This window comes from Culex pipiens, chromosome 2 (genome assembly GCF_016801865.2).
Source record: "Culex pipiens pallens isolate TS chromosome 2, TS_CPP_V2, whole genome shotgun sequence".
NCBI lineage: Eukaryota > Metazoa > Arthropoda > Insecta > Diptera > Culicidae > Culex > Culex pipiens.
In genome coordinates this window covers 219,591,581-219,615,093 of record NC_068938.1, presented here as the reverse complement: position 1 = coordinate 219,615,093, position 23,513 = coordinate 219,591,581, and the positions used below count along the sequence as shown (strand labels likewise).

General features: G+C 35.0%; 1 protein-coding gene across 2 annotated transcripts in view; it reads left to right on the top strand.

The window, feature by feature from the left end:
* The window catches only part of LOC120425828 (diacylglycerol lipase-beta-like), a 56,421-nt gene that overhangs the window by 1,855 nt on the left and 31,053 nt on the right, over positions 1–23,513 (top strand). For both annotated transcript variants that reach the window (XM_039590446.2, XM_039590447.2), the window contains exon 2: positions 18,493–18,784. The gene's annotated coding sequence lies outside the window, so the exon portion shown is untranslated. The remainder of the gene's footprint in view (positions 1–18,492; positions 18,785–23,513) is intronic.

Here is a 23,513-nt window from a genome sequence, read left to right as displayed (position 1 = left end):
GTTTTGAATAGTGGATTTTTTTATTTTAATGTCCTGAAAACAAATTTTAGCAATATCCATGTGTTAGCTCAAACTAATTCTTTGAATTTTAAAATTATACGAGTACGTTACTACTTAAATGATTACCCGGGCAGACGGTAATAACATAATTCATGCCATTTCTATAACAAGTACTGTTATAATAACAGAAAGTGTTATGGAATATTCTTGCAAAATCCATTTTTGCATAAGAGTTTAATAACAATTTATGTTAACATAACAAAACATTGTTATTGGTCTGATATCGGTTTGAAGCCAAAACAACTTTGGAATAACATTTTTTGTTATGGAAGAATACCTCCAACTGTTATTGGGATGATCGGATTAGTTGTTAAAATAACAAAAAATAATAACATAGATTTGTTCGAAGAATAATTACAATAACAATCCAATAACAAAAAAAAAAAAAACGTAACGACGAATAACAAATCTTGTTATAAATAACATAAAATGTTATTGGCTTAGTATTTTAAAATATCAAAAAATGTTATTCCCAAGTTATTTCCGTCTGCTCGGGTAAGCTTTAGCTCAAAAAGGTTTTAATAAACGTAAACAATGCAATGGTTTTTTTTAATTTTCTAGTGTTTGGGAAGTAATTTTGAGCAACTTTTGATCTACAATCAACCTTATACTTTATAGTTGAAGACACATGACATTTCTGAGTTCCCAGTTAGATGTATTTATCAACCAATTGTTAAACAAAATCGCTAAAATGTTTAAATGCGTAAGGTGAATGATTTCATTTTTTTTGAAAATTAATTTTATTGATTTTTAAACGCGGTTTGTTTATTCGAACAGGCTACGTCAAGAATAGTTTTTATAATTTTGACTATTTATTCAAAATCTAAAACTTATTTTTAAACAGTGGGAATTTGTTTGTAGTGTAGTTCTCTAGATTTACGCAAATTATTTCGCGATTTTAAAATTAGTATTAGTATCTATTCTCGACCCTGGGCCTTGTAAAGTCAAGGGGCATGATTTGATCCTAGTGCATTAGTTAAAATTTGGGTATACACAGACTGGTGACAAGCTTGTCAAAAAGTGAACCTCGCATTTGAAGGTCCATATAGGGTGAAAGCTCCATAAACTGGTTGCACAAAATAGGGTATAAAGGCCATTTATGAGTAAATTTGAAAATAAGTTTATTTAATATTTAGGTTTGTAATTTGGAATTGTTATTTTTTATCTAGTTATTTATTTTGTTAAGACCGAGCCATGCGGTAACGCTTCCGCCTCGTAAATGGGAGTCAAGAACCCGGTGCGGACCAACATAGCTGGTTATCGTTTCCCTTCTGGATTCGATTTCTAAGTAAAGGAAAAGTAGTTTATCGTCACAAGCTGGACATTATCTTCTTGGAATATTGACATTTAACACTAAAATATGTTAATAAGTTAACATTAAAAAATGTGAACGATTGACTTCGTCCTCAAAAGGCTGGATAATATTTTATTTTTTTATGTATTAAATTTTTGACAAAACATATTCAAAATTATTCATCAAAAACAAAATTTAAAATAATTTTTCACAAAAAAAAACTTTTTTTCAATTGCACATTTGCTGGCTCTTTTACCCTATATTTAGCGTCAGAGGGGTAAAGCGACCAAATAGCGGGGTCCACGGTCCAACCAATGTGAGTATCGCGGCCCATACATACAATTTGACAATCTTGCCATCAGGCTGGGTATACATTATTTTTTATAAGCACTATGGACACCACTTCATGCTACGAGAACTCGCTTTGTCGCAGCCCCAGGGCTTAAGCGTCGACCGATAAGCTGTCTTCGTGAACTAGGTAGTTCTCCGATAGTGAAAATATCACAATTGCACAAGACACCGCTGCTTCTGTGACTTTTTCACTATCACAATGTGGGTTTTGGGTTGAGACTTCTGGATAGTACAATTGTATAGTTGCTTAGCATTAGCATTTATCATAAATTTGAATCCTTTCCAATTCTATTTGAAGTTAAAGTTAGTTGCAATTGTTAAGTTAGAGTAATGCTGTCAATAAACTTTGATAGATGTAGAATACTAGGCATTCTTTTATGTCAAATTGTCCATAGAGTCTCGATCAATCAATAATGTAATGATATCGGACAAAATTCGTTGATCTGTTGAACTAACGGTTTTCGGATTATGGTTGTATTGACCATTGTTGCAAATCGAGGAACTACGAATCTTTTGACGTAAATGATCATTTCTTTTTAAAATCGCGATTTCTATCCTATTTGTACATTAGTTCACAAATTTTTATTGTTTTTTTTTTTTATAGAAGCAGTACTGCAACAGTTAAAGGAACGTTTAGTTTTGAACATTAAGTTTAGAGGATTTTAGATTAAAATTTAGATTTTCAATCCAAAGTAGTTAGCAAATGAATATTTGGACTTGAATGAATAATTGAATAAGTTGGACTTATGAATAACACACAACTGTGCATTTATTCTAGAGTCAGATCCATACAGCGTCAGTGTTTATTTGGTCGAAGTGTACTAATTCATTGGCAGATCTGATTCTAGTTGTAATGTACGACAAGACTACTGACGGACGTGACAGGACGAGGGCCCAGTTTAGAGGTTTCAACATCAACGATGTGCGGCTGGACCACCCTCCCAAAAAAAAAAAAAAAAAAAAAAAAAGTGTTAGTATCTATTCTCGAAAATATGTATTTTTTATATGTTTTAGGGGACTGAAAATTTATATGTGAGCCACAGTGTATGGTGGTACAAAATCTAGTTTCAGACACAAGAGTTTTCAAAAAAAAAAAAATGATTTATGAAAAAATATCGAAAATGCTATGAAAAAAATCTATAATTCAAAAATTTGCAATTGAAACTTGCCGATTTTTTGCTAAATTGCACTGTTTCGTAGTTATACTAACTTTTACGTTATGATTTTTGCAAATTTGAACAATTTTCGTTTTTAAAATACTTTTTGGAGGAAAACCACCCCAGAAAAATATGTTTGAAGAGCTGAGAAAATTTCCTACACTTTTTCTCTGAAACTTTGAAAATCGGACTACATATTAGTTTATGAGATACAGTCTCCCAAAGAATTCGATTTCATGAAAATGAGTATTCTAAGTGTCACCTTATAATCCTGTAATTTTCAACTGATATCTCGAAAACTATTGGTTCGATTTTCAATGATAAAATAGTATTTTACCGAGTTCGATAAATACGACGAGTGCTGAAAAAATCCTTTTTTTGCAACGAGTTGCATACAACATTTTTTGCAATTCCGAAAAACGCTTCTTGAAAGGAATTTTATGTCAAACATTCATAAAAAAAGCAAAAACAAACATCAATAATTCATGTGCTTAGTAAACATTCATGTGTTTAGTAAATTTACCGTTAAAAAACAAAAAAATATTGAAAAATGTTACTTTTTGATATCAATGTTGAAAAGTTATATTTTTCAGTAGAACTTTTCAGCACTGGTATTGAAAGGCATTAATTTTCCATTTTGTTATTTTTGGGGAAAAGTAGACCGTTTGCAATTCCGAAAACACCCATTGAGTGAAATTTTAAGTCAAATTTTCATGTATTTTGTCAATAAATCGTTTAAATCAAAACAATTTTGAAAAGGGATACTTTTCGAAACAAGTGCTGAAAAGTTCAACTTTTCAGCACCCATTTCAGTGCTGAAAAGTAGCATTTATTTTGAAAAGTGTTGCTATTCGATTCTGTTACTTTTGGTACAGAAAAGTAGGCTATTTCGTAGTTCAAGAATGACAGGAAAAGTAAGTAGTTTCACGACGGAATTGCAAAAAATGATTTTTTTTATCTTTTCAATAATAATTCATAATGCATAATTTTAAAATTGATCATAATTTTAAAAATTCATATTTTGAAAAAAAAGATTTTGTTAAGTTACTTGTGATTTCAATGTCATTTTCGTAAAGAGTTAAAAAACAAATATCATCGATTGATACAACTCGAATCTCAAAATTTACACTACTTTACTTACGAAAAATTGCAACTATTTACAAGAAGGCCGCAGCTTGATTGTGATATCGATGAACTTAACTTTTTGCCCATAACAAAAACATTGTTATTGATGGGGATTGATTGATATTGAACTGATATTGAGATTAGTAGAATTCGTAAAACATAGCTCAAAGATTTTTTTTTTTCATTTATCATGTTTCCGCATGCTGTACTCAAACATTCGCATGCTGGACTCGCAATCTTTCGTTTGAATAGATTTCAGAATATTTTTTTTTAACAAAATACCAATGATCAGTTCACGCAGCTGCTAAATGGGTCATGGTCGAGATATTCCAAATCACACCGTACGACTACTTCACCGTCAAACGCAGATACAACTCACACATCTGTCTAACCCATCGATGCAAAATCCGTCAAGATTTGCAGCGCTACAACGCGTCAGCCCCTTCTAGTCCGGATCTTCACCGCCATATCTACACGTCAAACAGGTACAATTGAGGGGAGAAGATTTCAAGGCGTTCGTCAAAAAATGACGAACCGCGAGCAAAGATCGTGCAAATTGTTGTTGAAACTGCTCAACTCACTGGATTTGTGGCGACCGAGCTCTGATGTGTGCACACGGCAGAAGCACTTGAACATCTTGAACATTGCCGCAGTGTGTACGACTCTGCTGCTGCTGATGATGATCTACCAATTGAAAGGCAAGCTCTTCAATTAGGGCGTTTGCTGGTGTTGGTGTGAGCGATGGGGCAAAGTTGGGATATTTTTAAAGGAATTTTGTTAAAAGATTTTGAAAGTTATTATTTCCCGTAAAATCGCTCCAGAACGCCTGTTGCAAGCCGATTGAAAGTAATATTACGGAGTGTACGCAGCATTCCTCCGTGCATCGTAAGCCGATCGTGTGAACATTATGTAATTCAAATATAATGGAAATGCTCGCCCGGCGAACACTGCGTTGATCGATAGCAGTAACAGCGGCAGTCTCGGCAATGTCTGGGTGATATGATGGGTATTTTTTTTGCTGATGCCTTTCAGTTTCACTCCAATGTAAACTATCGGACAATTATTTCGAATCAGGCAGCTGGATATTTTCGGAAAAATCAAACAAACTACGCGGCGTGCACTGTACGTGACCTTAAAACCCATAAAATGGCGAGATTTGAATCGATCGCTCAAATTACATCTCGAATAGTACCTCCGAGACTTGCGACGTAGCAACAGCGTACATGACGTCACTGAAAGTAATTTTTTGGCTCCGTCTTCGCTCAAATTGAGCTATTAACAATCAGTGCTTGGCGCGCACAGATTGGTGAACATAACTCAACCTGTTGTGTGCGAGTGCGGAAGGCTTTGTTTCAATCGAATGCTTTTACGATTTGATTTCCGAAGTCCAAACAAAGAAAACAACAGTTTGTGAGAGGAGTTTGACGACGGATAATCACATTTTAAATTAACCGAAATTCTGTCTTATGAATATGGAATAGAGCAATTCTCTACCAAAACCGGAAATTGATTTTATTTTTATTTTTTTGATTTGGCTCAAACTTTTTGGGGGCCTTTCCTATGACCAAATAAGCTATTTTGTGTCATTGGTTCACCCATACAAGTCTTCATGTAATTTCCATGTACCTATTTTTTTCTCAATTGTCCTCAACAATAACTAAAACTTTGCCGAAGATACCAAATTGATCAGGAAATTCACTCACAAGCTACAGCTGTTTGAATATTTACATACCATTTTTGTATGGACAGCAGCCAAAATTGTATGGAGACATGTATGGGTGAACCATTGACACAAAATAGCTTATTTGGTCATAGGAAGGCCCCCACAAAGTTTGAGCCAAATCAAAAAATACAAAAAATAAAAATTGTCGAAATCGGCCGATTTCGTAGAGAGTTGTTCAATAGTCAACTCTCTGTTCCCGGGCAGATGTTAAAATAACAAATATAAATAACAATGATTTGTTCGAAGAATAACTCAAAGTGTTATAAGTCTGTTATTACAATAACAATTCAATAACAACAAAAAAATCATAACGGCGAATAACATATCTTGTTATAAATAACATAACATGTTATTGGTCTAGTATTGAACAATATCAAAACATGTTATTACAGAGATATTTCCGTCTGCTCTGGTTTACATTTTAACTTACATTTTATGGTTATTTTTTGCATTTGACCAAAAAAATATTTTAAAATCCTTTTCAAAAGAAATCTCTACATAAATTTTAATTGAACCATGTACCGTAATTATCTAATTGTTCCCATATCAAAGCACCAAATACATCAATGAAACGAGCAAGTTCCGTCGAACCATGAAATTCAATCAGAAAAGTTCTACTCGCCGTATGGTACACCAGTTGATGAAATTAAGCAGCAGTAGCGCGTGCATCCATTACGGGCGGAGGTCCCTCTCTTTACTTCCATCAGAGGAGGAGTGCTCAAAGCCAAGAAAAATGATGAAACTCCCTGCGCAATCAGAGAGATTTATCCGGGGGCCGGCAAAGTGGTGGGGTTCTAGAACTTACCGCCACACACCGCTGCAGCAACTAATGAGCCGGAACGACGATTGACAAAGGCGACGACCTGCCTGGGACGGTAGTTCTTTGTGAAGCTAGAAGAACTTGAAAATATCAATGGGTGAAATTAAATTGAGTTGGCAAAAGTATTTTATTCGTAATTACAAAAAGGCTCCTAATTTTGCCCCTCCTGCTTCAAATATAACTCACTTGGATAGTTTCTGCGAATTTCTCGCAAAGAACTTGAGCCTAATCAACCGAGGATAAAAACAGCTCAACCATGTCCAAACTAAAATCAGACACGATACATGCATGTGAAACACAAAGAGTTCGCGCGCCGGTTCTCCATAATAAACCACAGGATTCACGTCACGTCCTATGTTGGACCACGAAACTAAGAAAGAAAAAAAAATCATCCTACCCTTAACTCGTGCCCGGTGATGTCTGGCCGAGGGCACACGTCGTCGGACGGCGCGATTAATTTCCGAGGATGTTTTTGTTCAACGCAACTCTTCTGGTGCGCGGTCCGATGCTGATGAAGGTAATTTAAGCGTGGAAGATCTGACAAATGGACAAGTCCACGCCTTTGCGAGGCGTCGTCGTCGTGAAGACCTTGGTGGTGGCGGCGACGGCGGTGAACTTCTTAACTCTGACTCTGGATGGGGTCACAATGACCGATATGGTCAACGCGATGTGAGATTCCTTTTGATTTTTTCTGAGATTTTTCCTTCCCAACGACCTTGATCAGAGTTGAAGGACATGAACTTGAATATATATATGCAACGGGATTATCTAAAAAAATACTTCATTAAATATCATAGTGATCGTGAACGTGAACCTTTGAAATGTGAGAATCTCCAAAATTCGATTTCAATTCTGAAATATTCAACAAAACCCGAAAAAACCCGTGCATTGTTGTCAATATTCATTTAAAAGAAGTTTTGATCTGATGGTGCTATCTAGACGCAGCCTGCAAATTGCTGTAAGTGCGACAACTGGCCAAAGTGATTTTAGGCCAGAACGCATTTGACACACGTACATGCCCGACTACTTTAAACATTTTTAATTATATCTCGGGACTACGGCAACCAAATTTAACCAAACTTCGGGACAATGCACAGAACGTCCATTCAAACAAAACGTGTTTGTTATTGTTTACATTGCGTGCTATCGTTTTAGTTTATTCAAGGTCAAACATAAAAAAGGAGTTTTTCTCGGAACGTCAAAAAGCGATGCAAGACAAGTTAGCACTACAACGTCGAGATGTAACATAACCATAATATTTTTTGCTGTGTAGTTTCGCAGTCATCAAATCTTGACGGTGTCTTGGAATTTCCGCTAGTAACTTAACAAAAGCTCAAGTCATCACCAAGTAAACTGCACTACAATAAAAACTTTAAACACATTTGTGACGCAATTTCACATCTTCCTTGAAGCTCGACCTCATCTTGGGCCAATGTCTGGCCATGATTCTTCTGTAAAGACTGTGTTGTATAGTTGTAGTTGTATCCTGGCACACACACACACGCGCACGCAGCCAGGTAAACCACCTTAGGTGCAAATCATCCGATGATTGCGTACAAAGTGCACACGCCGCAAAAGCGTTGAACGCCATTTTTTGTGCCGCTGTGGCGATATTTTAGCGAGATGCCCGACGACGGTCAAGGTTGGTCACAAATACTTCGAAATCTCCACTACTCCTCTGAGCTGAGATCGGATTATTTCTGTGAAGATGATGACAACCCCACCACACTAAGGTTAATTGATAGCCGATATTGGCTGCTGGGAGGATGTTTTTCTGACTTTCTTCTCGGAAGAATCTCCATCACCGTAAGTTGGGACAAACGTTCGTCGTCAGCAAGTTTGTCGTAATTCGAGTCAATGAGATCGGACAAAAAGCGGGACTGAAGTGGAAACGTTTCCAGCAGCACCTTCTGCTGACGTCAAAGGATGGAATTCATTAACTCGTTTTTTTTTCTTGTGCACGGAGAAATCCACTCTAGTAACATTCCGTACGCTCGAATTACGGTGTGTCTCCGCCCGTTCAGGTTGACTCAGAATTTCCTTCGATTCGTTTTGCAATTACATTTGCGCGGGGGTGCCTACCTACCTACTTATCCAACGAATGTCGTCTGCAGACTTGACCAAGTGCAGCTCAGTTGAATAAACCCGTTTTCTGGGCCATTTCCTCAACTGCACTCGGCCGACTAGTTTGGGCAGGTCGACCAGCTGGTGGTTTTTGGGGTTTTGTTTCGTCACTTTGAATCGATACAATGAACCAAGCCCCGCACAGTACTTGTTGATGTTGGAATTAAGAGCAAGCACAGGAAGGACAGCAATAAAGAATAAATAAATAATTCATAAACAATTTCCTGGCACTTGCATTTCAATTTGCAATTTTTGCACGTTTCAATTCAAGACCCAAGGAGTGTTTTTAATGCCAAATTGGTCCTTTAATATAGAAAATTTGGCTAACTCATTTCATAAATCAAAACAAACAAAAGTTCCCAATTATTTTAACAGAAGGGCCAACATTCTTAAAAATAAGATCCCAAAATTGTGAACAAGCGTTTATGAAATTCAAAACCACTATCAAAGTGTTCAAATTCCATGGTAAAAAATCGTTCCATGCAATTTGCTTTTTTTGTGGTTCCGAATTTCATGAGCGCTTGATCAACATTTTGGGAACTGATTTTTCGTCGTGTAGATGTAAGAAAATAGGTTCAGCATTTGTAGAACCTTTTCAAACACATAGTGCTACCAAATCAAACAAATGAACAGTACATCAGAGTTGTGGCCATTTTTCCATTACAGAGCATAATCTTGGTGGTATGTTTAAAGAAACCCGAATCTTTAATTTATCCCTCTAATGTCCAATTTTTTTTTCTCGAAAATTTTTCTTCTTCCCGTTTTTAGCAACTTTTGTTCTACGAAACACTTTACTTATCTTGTTTTATGTTTTTCTTGTTTTATTTTTAGTATTTTTATTTACATTTAAATAGTTTACTATATGTTTGTTGTTGATATTGTTTTTGATATTTTTTGGCTAATCTACCATCTCCTATCATTACTTTTTGCCTTCCTAGTTTTTCCTATTCCTATCATTTTACAGTCTCTTTTCCAATTTTTCGCTTGTTTTTCACATTGTCTACTGTAGACTTCCATAATCATTTAAATTGTAAAAAACACAGCTAAAGTTGACCCTAGAAAAAAGACCTTTTCAAAACATTGGCTAAGTCACATAAAACAAGCAAAATTTCCAACCAAAACATTTTCTTAACTTTTTATAGTTCACCTTTCCAATGATTTTTAAAGATCGAAAAATAGTTGAAAATGGATTTTGGCGAATTTTAAAATCGAAGCCCGCCTAAAGGCAGGTTCACAATTAGATTTGTTTTAACTGAATTTGGTATTTTTAAAAACCGATAAAGTTTAGATTGCTAAACTGTCAAAATGAACCATACCGGCTGTGAAAAACCGGTTGTAAAAAAATTTGCTCCCAAACACCGATTGTTCAACAGTCAGAAAGCTCGTAAAATTGGTGCAATTTTTGGAATTTTGTGTCGCTTAACAATGCACATCAACCAGAGCTTTTGCACCCAGATTTTTGCTCCAGAAATTTTAGTAGAAGAGATATTATTTGCATAAAGATTTACAACAATTTTTTATAATCAAATTATTTCAGGATTGGGGTTTGGAATAAGAAGACAGCATCTTCTTTGGTTGCTGTGCACCCTTAACGATTTAATGTTTTTTTTTTAATCTTGGGAGCTATAAACTCTTTTTTTTCGCTATAAACTCTTGTTACAAAAAAAAAAAAAATTGCCGAAGACATCGGGAAGATTTTTCATCTCTGAAGAATCATAAAGTCTAGTTTATTCTTCAAGCTCTTTACAGATACTGCCATTTTAGTTTGGAAGAAATGTTGGAAATGTTAAAATTATTTGAAATGTTAAAATTCTATAAAATTCTTAAGAGTAGACAAATCCCTTCGATGTCTTTGGTGAAGTTGTTCTTTGTTGTCATTTCAGCTTGAAATAAATTTTAACGTTTTGGGGGAAAATAAACGTCTTCAGAAGATTCTCTTTAATATATTCGGTGAAGTTGTGCCTCGAAAAAATCCAAAAATCGCTTAGAGCCTCAAAAAAGGCAAATCCATAGAGCACTGATTTATAGGTATCTCTTTTAAATTTTAAATATGGAGCGCAAGTTGCAGTGCTCAGTACAAGTACATAAATGTAATTTTAGATTTTACTAACTTTTAGGTAAAATTCATTCCAGAAAATACTCCTATACTCTCAGTTTCAAAGTATTTTAAACAAAACTTGTTTTGTTACATCATCTTCTAAAAATAACAAAACCAGCTCAACCAGTACATTCTGCCCCACGTGGTATATGAACCCATAACATCCGGTTATTAGAAAGACATCAACTCTCCACGATGTTATCAGCCACGTGTGCTGACGACACACCTATACCAGAACGATTAGCGCTGGACCACCACACTGACACGACACCAACACCAGCAGCCTGAACTAGTTTTCCAACGCAAACAACACCCGAGAGGGGGCTCGATCGCGCCACATTCTTGCGGGCCCTTGCCAGCCTTGAAAGTGCCAGTTCCTTCTAAGTCCACGTTGTCATCGAGTCTGTCAACCACAGGAAAATCAAATTACCACTCAAACCCTACCCACTGTTAAGCTCTTTTGCAGTTTGTTGGCGGTTTTTTTTCTTCTCTCTCTGCATGAAAACTTGTTTCTGTCGGAAAACCTACAGAATGTAACGCTCTCAATCAGCCCCCCCTGTCGGTATAGCTGGAGTCGAGCCAATCCGGTTGTGGCATTTGAGAGTGGTTTTCCTTCGAAAGGAAAATCTTGCGAAATTGTACAACTTGTATCGCGTTGTAGACGCAGCTTGAACGATCTTTGAGTTAGTCAGACTAACTGAAGTTGAGGTGTGCTGCGTTGAAGACAGATTTTTGTGCAGATCATATCTTCCTGGTATGCTGGGTATGGACAACTTCCACCTGTCCGGCATAAATCATAAAATTGATCTTGGTTCATTCTAAATTATCATTAAATCTACAAAACAACCACTTTACTTGCACTGCTTGATGCATAATTTACATCGATGGTATGCAAGTTTAACGCTTGAGGACAAATTTTCCACCTTGATGTTTTCGCAACTCAGTCCGTCATCGCGCACAGTTGTGCACTTATCTGTGCGATAAAATTTGCATAGCAAAATTACGACTCAAAACTCAATCAATTGTCCTCCCTGGGATAACCGTGACCGATGACACGCATTGTCCCACATGTCATGAATCGTCCCTCGAGCTAGTCGTGTCACAACATCAAAACCTCAACCCCGGCGGAACGTCTCAATTAAAAAGCAATCCTTTGAGGTACAGAGAGCTTGAAAAGGGCAAGAGCACCACCAGACAACTATACGTTGTCATCACGGCGCGGAATGACCTAGGCCGTGGCACCGCGTGTTGGCATCTCCTTGTGACGCCCAGTTCATGTGACTATACACAGAAAAAAAAATCATGGTAATATTACATCTGGCAAGGGGTACATCTTTTATGTCAGAAAAAATGTGTAATTTTACCTCTGAAAATGTGTAATTTTACCACTATTCTGGAGTAATGTCACTTTTTCATTCTTAATTGAGGTAAAATTACATCATAAAAGAGGTAATATTCAACCTTCTAAAATTACACCTTCCAAAATTACACTTTTTTTTGCTGTGTAGAGTGAAGCCTCCAGGCTTGGACCGTAGTCAATGGTCACCTTTAACCCAGCGAAGGATAGCGAGTGAACTTGATAATGGAGGAGGTGTGCCAATTTGTTGATTTACAAGTTAAAAAGGTTATCAAAACCATAACTAAGAGGTGTTCGATAATTTATTGCCAATTTTTTTTTATCACTTTGAGATGTGTTATTAAAAATAAAATTCAAACAAAAATTTCAAATGAACGTAACAAACATTTTGAATGAAACAAATCTTGAATCTCTTAATCAAAAAAGATGCGTTTTTAAAATCAGAAATTTGAACTTTTTTTTTGAACACTGTTTTAAGGTACCATCAGTAAAAATGGAATTTTTCATGTTTTTTGATTAGTGTGCTCTACATATTCATCATGAAATATTTTCAAAGATATTTTTTTTACCGTTTGATTGTTGATGACCTCAAAGGTATCGATAACGTTTAAGAGGTTTTGTAGATGAAATTTGCAGTGACAAATATCATTCTTGATTTATAGTTGACTTATTTCATTCACAATGAAAACCAGATTTTTATGTTTCCCAAAAACAAAGAATTTCAGTTAGGGGAGAGTGGGGAGACTTGATCCCCTTTTTTGTATCGCACATAACTCTGTCAATTTCTCACAAAACTATTAACTTTTTGCATGAATTGAAAGCTTAAACATTTATCTATGTTTGGCTAATAAGGGTATTTCATCAGATGAACTCTTCGAATTATGCCAAGCGTTTTAAAAAAATATTTTAAACCGGCATTTTAAAAATGTTAGGGGTAACTTGATCCCCCTTTCAACATTTTGAAGAAATCCTAAGCAAAATGTTTCTTATTCATCCAAACTTTTAATTTTCTATAAGTTACAGCAATTTCACATAAAACCTGTACATTTGTGTTCAAAATATAACAAGTTTAGTATGTAAAATATTTAAAAACTTAAAATATTATTTTTCAGACCAAAATTAAGCATGTTTACAAAAGCTAGAAATTTTTGTTTACAAAACTTTTGAAAAAAAGTTCAAACTGCAGTAAGTTATGAACAACTATGCTAAAGGAAACTATGTATGAAAACCCAGCCCAATTAATTAATCTTGAGGCTGATTCCAGTGACTTTAAAAATGCAAGGATCAAGTCTCCCCAAACGCACTTTTTTAAACAATTGATTGTAAAAAAAGGATGACGATAAATTTAACATCAAATGCGTAAGGGTTTTGGAGTTGATAAGTTTATCAAACAATTCATGTATTAAAAAATATTTTTTTGAATAATTTTTGAGTGTTTTCTATACATATCAAAACAAAGAAACTTTTTTTTATTTTTTTTCTTTGTTTTCTACAATGAGTTTTAGTTAATTTCGCACAACTTTCTAGAACAAAGCTAATTGTTTTACCCACATGCAGACGAGATACAGGCTTGGGATCAAGTGTCCCCGGGGATCAAGTCTCCCCACTCTCCCCTATCCAAAAATCATAATTTCCTATACTTTTTACTTTTTTTTTGGCTCTCTGGCTGTCGATCTTCTCGATATCAATATTGCTCCAGCCGTCAATAAAATTTTCAGTCTCTTCCAGAAGATTGCTTTGATTTTTCGTTCTATAATTTGATAACTCCCTCTCTCGACGGTCCCTTCAATATCGACAACGAGAGAGTCCACTGTATTATGCTCTGGTGTGCTAACTATCTTTAATTATCTAAATCGTAGCTAGAATTTCGAAAGCTGAAAAATACCTCAAGTGGATAGACCCATGGTTTATAACGTTTTTAGAGTACAAGAGTACAAATTACGTATGGAATGGTATCATTCTGTAGGTGTTAGAGAAGTGTTGAACACAGTACTTCAAGTAAAAGTATCCATACATTTTTTTTTAAATCATTCAACATTGTTTACTTATAATTTCGAAAATTTGATTAACAGAAATATTTTATTATTTTCAAAGTCCATGATTTCCTTAATGAATCGAATCGTAAAACGAATGTATTTTCGGATTCTTTGGAAGTTTCTAAATATTTAACATTATGTGTTTTTGAAACACAATTCGCAAAATTTTCAAATTTCTAGGCATTTTTAGAAGAACAAAATTCATACAAAGTGTGAAAAATTCATACAAAGTGTGATTGCATGAAACAAATATTGTGTTAAAAATCTATCTTATCGTAGCTTTCTATCGTAACACGTTTAAATGTGATTAAAAAGTGTAAATTATGTCAAAATTTTTCATCAAATATCAATTATTAAAATTGGAGGAATATTTTTTGAAAAATCCTTATGCAACTATTTATAATTAAGATTGCACATAATTTAAAAAAATAAATTACATGCTTTTAAAAAGTTTGTGTCACTCTTCTAAAATATATTTGAAAAAATAAAATAAAAATAAATCAATTTACTTTAAAACATTCATTATTTTTTTCTGAAATAACGAAAGTTGCAATGAAAAGTAGATGAATAATATTCAAGTCGTTTTTTTTTGATTTTCTGATTTTAATAAAATTTAACCAACTGATAGGAGGCTTTTTTTCACAAAGCTGTTTATTTTTTTTGTTTTCTAATGTTTTTTGCCGGCCATTCAAAACTTTGAGCACACCTGCTTTATAACGACAGGAATAATCATAAATCACGTAATAAACGAAATAGATGATCCATTGACCTTCAAAAAATAATTTCAATAACAATCTTTTTTTTATTTTCATTAAAATTAATTATATTTTTAATAATGACGTATTAAGTTATGTTTTGAATGTATAATGAGACCAAAATCATCAAATAAATTTGAGTTTTTAGAATAGTTGAAGAAATTGGTGCCAAAAACGGGATGGCACTGTATGTATAATAAAAAAATTAAGGCACTGTATGTGTTTTTTTAAAAGCTTATTAACTTAGTTAACTCAATAATAATATTGTTTTTTTTCTAATTAACTATAACAGCAACCTTAGTCATATTACGAACGAAGTTGACGTTATAGCTGTCGGCCACCATTGCTGGTACCAAACACTAGTGTCTTCCTTTTAACTACATAGACTTCGCCGCCCTGGGCTCCTTAGTGTATGAAAGTATGGCGTGGAGCGACGGCGCCGAACACCCATATTTAAACAATGAATTTTAGAGTTATGTTACATTTGACATAAAAATAAAATTTGCATACTTTAAAATTTAATTTATCAAAAAATAAAAACTATGGCTACTCCAACATTAAAAGTAAGAATATTTGAAGCTACTATTTTTTAAACACTATTGAAAAAAAAGTCCATGTAACTTGTGTATAAGTGTAATAATAAGCTTTAGATAAACCTTACCAGATGAAAAATATTTCAAAAATAAATGGAAATTATATCAATGTCATCCCTGTATGGGTAATTCTCCGCCAACTCACACAGCAGTTGCCCCGACCCCTCTTCGATTTGCGTGAAACTTTGTCCTAAGGGGTAACTTTTGTCCCTGATCACGAATCCGAGGTCCGTTTTTTGATATCTCGTGACGGAGGGGCGGTACGACCCCTTCCATTTTTGAACATGCGAAAAAAGAGGTGTTTTTCAATAATTTGCAGCCTGAAACGGTGATGAGATAGAAATTTGGTGTCAAAGGGACTTTTGTGTAAAATTAGACGCCCGATTTGATGGCGTACTCAGAATTCCGAAAAAACGTATTTTTCATCGAAAAAAACACTAAAAAAGTTTCAAAAATTTTCCCATTTTCCGTTACTTGACTGTAAAAAATTTTGGAACATGTCATTTTATGGGAAATTTAATGTAGTTTTCGAATCTACATTGTCCCAGAAGGGTCATTTTTTCATTTAGAACAAAATTTTTCATTTTAAAATTTCGTGTTTTTTCTAACTTTGCAGGGTTATTTTTTAGAGTGTAACAATGTTCTACAAAGTTGTAGAGCAGACAATTACAAAAATTTTGATTTATAGACATAAGGGGTTTGCTTATAAACATCACGAGTTATCGCGATTTTACGAAAAAAAGTTTTGAAAAAGTTGGTCGTCATCGATCATGGCCATTCATGGTCACCCGCGACAGACACGGACGACGAAACAAAGAGAAACGCAAAAAGTAACTTTTTCAAAACTTTTTTTCGTAAAATCGCGATAACTCGTGATGTTTATAAGCAAACCCCTTATGTCTACATATCAAATTTTTTGTAATTGTCTGCTCTACAACTTTTTAGAACATTGTTACACTCTAAAAAATAACCCTGCAAAGTTAGAAAAAACACGAAATTTTAAAATGAAAAATTTTGTTCTAAATGAAAAAATGACCCTTCTGGGACAATGTAGATTCGAAAACTACATTAAATTTCCCATAAAATGACATGTTCCAAAATTTTTTACAGTCAAGTAACGGAAAATGGGAAAATTTTTTAAACTTTTTTAGTGTTTTTTTCGATGAAAAATACGTTTTTTCGGAATTCTGAGTACGCCATCAAATCGGGCGTCTAATTTTACATAAAAGTCCCTTTGACACCAAATTTCTATATCATCACCGTTTCAGGCTACAAATTATTGAAAAACACCTCTTTTTTCGCATGTTCAAAAATGGAAGGGGTCGTACCGCCCCTCCGTCACGAGATATCAAAAAACGGACCTCGGATTCGTGATCAGGGACAAAAGTTACCCCTTAGGACAAAGTTTCACGCAAATCGAAGAGGGGTCGGGGCAACTTTTCCCGATTTCGTGTGAGTTGGTAGAGAATTACCCGTATACGATACTGATTAAGATTGTTCAGAAAAAATAGTTACCGGGACAAATCTAAATTATCTAAAATAAAGATCTAGTAATTCATCAGTCTTCAAAATTTAGCATTTATGGATAATCTTTGATGAAAAATTACTTATTTTGACAAAGTGATAAAAAAGACTATGTCGAAAAGACGATTGCCGAAAACGTAGCGAAGTGCTGTTCAAAGTTTGCCAATTTATTATTCGGATGTTTTTCAAATAGGAAAAAAAGTCACATTTGTACGGTAAAATAAAATTTTGTGTCAAATTTACTTGCAAATTTACCTTATGCCATATTTTGAAAATGTTAAAACAGTTTGATATAAATTGGCGTTTACGTCACTAAGAATTATGTAACTAGAGCTCAATACTAATACATTTTTTTCTTGGATCAAACTCTTACTCTGAAATTTTCGTTTGATTTGAAAAATGTTTGTCTAAAAAGTGTCTTCCTGGTTCTGTTTTTTTTTACGAATTCTTTATAAACTTTAAAATATCGTTTCAATCAAATTTGGTGATTTTTTTTGACATTTTTAAAGGATTACTCTGTGTTTTTACTGATTCATCGAAAAAAGAGTTCATATCTGATTTTTTCGTGGGAAGCGAAAACATGATTCAACACAGTTTCCAGAAATTGTATCGTAAACATTTAACATGGTCTATTCGCTGGAAAAACTAACAACTGCCAAAAAAATCGCGGAATCCACAAATCCTAAACATAATCCGCCCTCTAATGACTTCCCTAGCGCCCAGCTTATGTCTACACACATTCATCAAACATGGCAAAAAAAAGTGGCATTCCGCGCCCGTTTCGGCTTTTATTTGTTCCGTTCCTTAATTGCCACGCTTCTTCTTTTCTCCGGGTGGTTCAGCTCCTTGATGGTCGCTAGATGGTGGTCCCACACACACCCGTATTTGTCCGACACTGGCAGACTCAGACTCACAGGGGTAGAGAGATGACCAAGCAATAAAATTATTATGCAAACGGACACTCTCACTTTCCGACAGGCTGGGGGGAGGGTTTAGATTTACGAGGAAACGCCGGGGGAAACTTGTATGCTGCGCAAAACGAGCACTTGTTGTAGAGTTATGTCTGGGCCGAGATTATGTTTTGTTATAAAAGAGACTGTTAAGTTTTTCGCTGGTGAGGGGTTTAATTAAAACTTTAACGTTGAAAGTTTTTTTACTGTCTTTATTCGGACCACCTTAATGGTTTTTTCCTGGGTGGAAAGGTCACGGGATGATGTCATGCAATTTTTAACGATTTAATTATTCCTGGAAGCGAGATTAGAAATGACGTCTTTCCACCGACTATTTTACACATGCCAAAAATAAACTTTCACCGTCGGCTTTCCATCATCGATGTCGTCGTCAATGACGGTGACGACGGTCGGTGGCTGAGCCATATATCGCAAAATTAGTTTTATGACTCCCTCCGTCATTGTAGTTTATGGTTGTTCTCCTCATTCTCACCTTCTTTCCCCTTTTTGGTTCTGATTTTCCAGATACCGCCCCTTGATGACGCAGCCTTCGACGTCGTCTCCGCTGTAGGACGTCACGAGACCTCGACGACCTTCCCGCAGCCAAAGGAAGAAGGGAGAAGAAGAAACAGAAGACAGTGCGTCGCGACGACCCCGAAGAGTTCAGGGTAAAATGTTTCAACGATGTGGCTTGGTTGGTTCGACGGGCAAAAGCACCGGCACCAGTTGTGTATGTTAAACGACGACGACGACGACGGTGGGCTCCAGTTCCTCTGAGTGTTGTTTCGCTTGGGCTTGGGTGAATCTACGAGGACAGGTAAGAACTGTTGCATTTTGTCAGTCATTAACCCTAAACTACTTGGCTTACGGGACCGTGGTGTAGGGGTAAGCATGGTTGCCTCTCACCCAGTTGGCCTGGGTTCGATCCCAGACGGTCCCGGTGGCATTTTTCGAGACGAGATTTGTCTGATCACGCCTTCCGTCGGAAGGGAAGTAAATGTTGGCCCCGGACTAACCTAAAGGTTAGGTCGTTAGCTCAGTCCAGGTGTAGGAGTCGTCTCCCTGGGTCCTGTCTCGGTGGAGTCGCTGGTAGGCAGTTGGACTAACAATCCAAAGGTCGTCAGTTCGAATCCCGGGGTGGATGGAAGCTTAGGTGTAAAAAGAGGTTTGCAATTGCCTCAACAATCAAGCCTTCGAACACCTAGTTTCGAGTAGGAATCTCGCAATCGAGAACGCCAAGGCAATGCTGTAGAGCGAATAATTTGATTTTGGATTTTTTTACTTGGCTTATGTCTTTATGTTTCTTATGTCTTAACAATATTTTGAGAATTCATAAATGAAATTCATAAAAAATAGTACGGGTACCAACTTGATTAAACGATCGACAATCGATTGCCAAGTACATGTTCTACCAGTTTTACCAGCTAATTGATTTTGAATAATTGATCAATCGGTTGAACGCAGAACGCGAGCGCCAGGTTTCACTGTTGTTTGTGCGCTATTTTTTTGTTTCTGCGCTGCGTGTAATAGATTCTTTCGTGATACTTAACAGCGTTTAGGTGGGGCTAGAGCGGAACCGGTAGTTCATGTTTGCAATAGTTCCCCCCTCCCCTTTGCGTTCTATGGGTACGGTGTGTCAGCTAAGTGATGTTAGGTAACTGTAAACAGGAATGTTGCTTTTATCATTCAGGAAAAAAATCCTAGTCGTTCTAGAACGATAGGGATTGAATCATCATGATAGATGGGTAATTCTCCGCCAACTCACACAGCAGTTGCCCCGACCCCTCTTCGATTTGCGTGAAACTTTGTCCTAAGGGGTAACTTTTGTCTCTGATCACGAATCCGAGGTTCGTTTTATGATATCTCGTGACGGAGGGGCAGTACGACCCCTTTTATTTTTGAACATGCGAAAAAAGAGGTGTTTTACAATAATTTGCAGCCTGAAACGGTGATGAGATAGAAACTTGGTGTCAAAGGGACTTTTATGTAAAATTAGACGCCCGATTTGATGGCGCACTCAGAATTCCGAAAAAACGTATTTTTCATCGAAAAAAACGCTAAACAAGTTTTAAAAATTCTCCCATTTTCCGTTACTCGACTGTAAAATTTTTTGGAACATGTCATTTTATGGGAAATTTAATGTACTCTTCGAATCTAGATTGACCTAGAAGGGTCATTTTTCATTTAGAACAAAATTTTTCATTTTAAAATTTCGTGTTTTTTCTAACTTTGCAGGGTTGTTTTTTAGAGTGTAACAATGTTCTACAAAGTTGTAGAGCAGACAATAACAAAAAATTTGATATATAGACATAAGGGGTTTGCTTATAAACATCACGAGTTATCGCGATTTTACGAAAAAAAAGTTTTGAAAAAGTTGGTCGTCATGCATCATGGCCGTTCATGGTAACCCGCGACAGACACGGACGACGAAACAAAGAGAAACGCAAAAAGTAACTTTTTCAAAACTTTTTTTCGTAAAATCGCGATAACTCGTGATGTTTATAAGCAAACCCCTTATGTCTATGTCGTCCCGCCCGTGTGGATCAATCGGACCGCGCACTGGACTCACAATCCAGAGGTCGCCGGTTCGAATCCCGCGGCGGGCGCTCCAAAATTCTTTGTGTAAATATGGTTATTCGGCGCCGTCGCTCCGTGCCATACTTTCATACACTTAGGAGCCCAGGGCGGCGAAGTCCTTGTAGATAAAAAGGAAGACACTAGTGGTTGGTACTAGCAATGGTGGCCGACAGCTATAAAGTCAACTTCGTTTTTCCTTATGTCTATATATTATAATTTTTGTAATTGTCTGCTCTACAACTTTGTAGAACATTGTTACACTCTAAAAAATAACCCTGCAAAGTTAGAAAAAACACGAAATTTTAAAATGAAAAATTTTGTTCTAAATGAAAAAAATACCCTTCTGGGTCAATGAAGATTCGAAAAGTACATTGAATTTCCCATAAAATGACATGTTCCAAAATTTTTTACAGTCAAGTTACGGAAAATGGGAGAATTTTTAAAACTTGTTTAGTGTTTTTTTCGATGAAAAATACGTTTTTTCGGAATTCTGAGTACGCCATCAAATCGGGCGTCTAATTTTACATAAAAGTCCCTTTGACACCAAGTTTCTATCTCATCACCGTTTCAGGCTGCAAATTATTGAAAAACACCTCTTTTTTCGCATGTTCAAAAATCGAAGGGGTCGTACCGCCCCTCCGTCACGAGATATCAAAAAACGGACCTCGGATTCGTGATCAGGGACAAAAGTTACCCCTTAGGACAAAGTTTCACGCAAATCGAAGAGGGGTCGGGGCAACTTTTCCCGATTTCGTGTGAGTTGGTAGAGAATTACCCAGATCGTTTGTTTTATGTAACGATAATAATTTGTCTTGAAAGTGAAAAGGATTGTTAATGTTCCCGATATGACTATTATATAATGTATTTTTATTGGCCTAGCAAAAACAAATCTATTTTTTTTTGTTTTTTCTTGGCGTTAGATTTACATTCTAGTTAAAAAGATGTGTTGTTGTAAAAACAATATTTTATTTTACAAAACAAAATTATTTTTGAAGAAAATTAATCACTCCTTATTGTGTCCAATTTTTTGTCTTTTTAACGATTTGATTTTTTGTTTGTTGTTTGATAAGAGAAAAGTTTACTTATAAATCGGCATATCGGATCTTTTTTGTTTATGAAAACTTTCATGTTTATAAACTTACAAGAAACATTACACAGAGCTTTTAATTTGTTTATAAGTTGTAAACAAGCAAAATCTGTTTTAATTTTTTTTTTATATGGATAAAACTTAATCCATTGATTCCTTAGGTCAAAACAAACTAAAGGGAAAAACAAATGCTGCAATGTTTTCCCTCCAAGTTTCCATAAAAATTTCGGGACTGTCATAAAAATTTATATAAAAAATACTATATGCCAATATTTGAAAAACTGTGTCTTGATGAAGGATTTTCTGAACGATTTGGTGTCTTCGGCAATTTTTTAGGTTATAATTAGGAGTATTTGAGAAATAATTTCAAACGGAATAAAAATTTACACTTTTTTCAAATATAATTCATGTTACAAAAACTTGAGTTTGACCATCTCCTTCGATTTGTTATAAGTTTCAGTGTAGAGACTGTAACAGGGCAAGTGTTTTTTTAAAGTATCAAAAATTCACCATAAAAAGCTTACAAAATCTTTTTTCATCAGAAAAATCATAAGGTATCAACTTTTGTAAATTTTTGAAAAAATACAACCGAGTTAACTTCGTTTCTAGATAATTTTTTTTTGAAACGCTAAGGAAATTATTTTTTTTTGACATTGTTTATCCGTTCCTGAGATATAAAAAGAAAAATAAAAATAAAAGAATAAAAATTAAGATAAAAAACCAAAACCAATTTTCAATCGATGATATCTAGAGTATTTTTTTTTAGATGTCCAATAATTTTTTTTTTTAGTTTCAGCTTTTGAGTTCACCGCCGAAGTATTTCAAAAAGCAAAAAAGGTGTTTATCGGACCTATTTTTTTTTAAAAAAAGATTCGAGATTGAAATTAATTTTTTTTGTGAAAATTCTCAACTTTCTGAAAAAAATATTTTAATCATTTAAAAATCACGATTTACTTTTCAAATCATGTTATTTGGCCATATTGAAATGTAAGTCGTAATTTCAAAAGTCAGAAAATATGTTTTCAAAAAGTTGAGAAATTTTTTTAAATTGAAAATCTGCTTAATGGTTTCCAAGATATCATCGATTGAAAATTGAGGGTCAATAGGTTTGAACTTAAAACAAAACTTGTTTGTGGTGAAAAAGGCCGGATCAAAAAGGAAAATTGTAGAGAATTTTTTAGCTTTTCAAGTTTTTTTTAAAGGTGGATAAGAATGGACACTATTTTCAAAAATAAAAAAAAGACAAAGAGGAATGTTAGTCAAAATCGAGTTTTTTTTTGTGATAAAAAGATATTTTAAAAATGTTTTTTTAGAGTGTTACTATTTTTGTCCTGTCTCGGTAGAGTCGCTGGTAGGCAGTTGGACTCACAATCCAAAGGTCGTCAGTTCGAATCCCAGGGTGGATGGAAGCTTAGGTGTAAAAAGAAGTTTGTAATAGCCTCAACAATCATGCCTTCGGACACCTAGTTTCGAATAGGAATCTCGATGTAGATGTAGAGGATGTAGAGCGAACAATTTGATTTTTTGAGTATTTTTTTTTCTAGATAGTCCAAATCATAACATATAATTTTGCAGAATATAACAAAACGATCAGAAAATCCCTTCTCGAGATACATATTTCCGAATGTTTTCATAACACTTTTCTATGGACAACCCTCAAATTTGTATGAAGATACTTATAAAGCTAATTGGCTTGTTTGGACGTAATGAATTGATGGACTATGTATTGCTGTCACTTCTTGATTTTCATTGAATAGGAAAAATAATAATTTTGAAATGCCAAAAATCTATTTTGATTAAAAATATGATTTAAATAGCTCTTCAATTGAGTTGAAAAATTTAATCTAAATTAAAAATAATTGAAAACATAACATTTTGAACT